The 1,972-nt window shown below is 47.0% G+C and overlaps 1 pseudogene; it reads right to left on the bottom strand.

The window, feature by feature from the left end:
* Window positions 1-1,352, bottom strand: part of LOC105505980 — a 4,784-nt pseudogene extending 3,432 nt beyond the window's left edge.
* Window positions 1,353-1,972: the final 620 nt, after the last annotated feature.

Genomic DNA, 1,972 nt, shown 5'->3' with positions numbered 1-1,972 from the left:
AAAGTGCTAGGATTATAGGCGTGAGCCACTGCGTTTGGCCCTAACTTTTATTATTTATTTATTTATTTGTTTATTTATTTTGAGACAGAGTCTTGCTCTGTCATCCAGGCTGGAGTGCAATGGCACCATCTTGGCTCACTGCGACCTCCGCCTCCTGGGTTCAAGCCATTCTCCTGCCTCAGCCTTCCAAGTAGCTGGGACTACAGGCATGCGTCACCATGCCCGGCTAATTTTTGTGTTTTTAGTAGAGATGGGCCATGTTGGCCAGGCTGGTCTTGAACTCCTGATCTCAAGTGATCCACCCGCCTCAGCCTCCCAGAGTGCTATGATTACGGGCATGAACCACTGTGCCTGGCCTTTTATTTTGTAATGAACTATTACACATAAGAACAGCAAATAAAACACGTACCATACAATAAATAATGATAAGGCAAGCATCCATGTAATCATCACCCAGGTCATGAAATAGAATACTGCCAACACTGCCCCCCAATACTCGCCTCCCTTCCAGATTCTAACCCCCGTTAGAGGCAGCCACTAGCTGGATTTGTATGGTAATCACTTCCATGGTTTTCTTCGTAGTTTTCGCCTATGAATCACACAGAAAGTCTTAAATTAGAATTTTCTCACACAAATCCCAAGCCTGAAGACCTTGGAGGACAGCCTCTTTAATATAGATCTTCTTTAGTAAATCTTGGCAGGCCTTTGGGGAGATGGTGGTGGATTTGCAGTCTTTTGCATTTGGCAGAGAATGCAGTATGAGGCTTCTCTCATTCAGCCAAAGTGTTCTAGGGATCTGAAGAGGACTGTGAGGGGCACAGCAATGCATCCAAAACCAAGCCTGCCCCTGGGAGCTTGCAGTAGGGTGGAAAAAGCGTGGGTAAACGTGATAGCTCAGACAGAGGGCCTGGAGAGGGGCTCTGATAAGTGCTCTGGGGGTTTACAAGAGCCAGTAATCCCTTTTGGCAGTGGGAGGCAGAGCTGGCTTTGTGTAAGAGGTAGTGTTGTATTCATTCATGCATCATTTATCAAACATTTTTGAGGGAAGGCAGTGTGCCAGGAAATTAGGTAAAAGAATACAAAAAAATGGGCCGGGCGCAGTGGCTCAAGCCTGTAATCCCAGCACTTTGGGAGGCCGAGGTGGGCGGATCACGAGGTCAGGAGTTCGAGACCATCCTGGCTAACATGGTGAAACCCCGTCTCTACTAAAAATACCAAAAGAAATTAGCCAGGTGTGGTGGTGGGTGCCTGTAGTCCCAGCTACTCAGGAGGCTGAGGCAGAAGAATGACAAGAACCTGGGAGGCGGAGCTTGCAGTGAACCGAGATCACGCCACTGCACTCCAGCCTGGGTGACAGAGCGAGACTCCTTCCCCCCAAAAAAAAGAATACAAAAAATGAATAAGATCTCTGCCTGCTCATGGCCTAATAGTTTAGCATAAATAGATACAAATAATTCCAATATGAGATGCTTTAAATGCAAAGTGATACAAGATTGATTGGTTGCCTGGGGTTGTTGGGAGATTTCAAAACTGAGGCCTAGGCTAGTCCTTGAAGGAGAGAAGAGTGGAGTTTGGCAGACAGAGAAGGGAGCCACTGAATCCACAGAGGCACAGAGGTGGGAAAGGAAACAAGGTGGATGTTGGCAAAATGTACGGTTCATGGTGGGAAGGAGAGTGGACTTGACATGTAGGATGGATAAGCAGGAAAGGTGTTTTAGGGAAGGGGATCAGCATGAGCAGTGGCAGAGAGGTAGAAGTCGTGGTTCCTGACTGCATGATAGTAAGTATTATACCGTCTAGCTGTAGCATAGGTGTGTAGGGGAAGGTGTGATGATTAATTTTACATGTCAAGTTGACTGGGCTATGGGGTGGGAAGCAATATTTGGTCAAACATTATTTTCTTTTTTTTTTTTTTTTGAGACGGAGTCTCGCTCTGTCGCCCGGACTGGAGTGCAGCGGCCGGATCTCAGCT

Source organism: Colobus angolensis, unplaced genomic scaffold (genome assembly GCF_000951035.1).
Source record: "Colobus angolensis palliatus isolate OR3802 unplaced genomic scaffold, Cang.pa_1.0 Scaffold130, whole genome shotgun sequence".
Classification (NCBI taxonomy): Eukaryota; Metazoa; Chordata; class Mammalia; order Primates; family Cercopithecidae; genus Colobus; species Colobus angolensis.
Note: the sequence above shows the minus strand (reverse complement) of the source record. Positions and strands in the feature narration are given on the sequence as shown.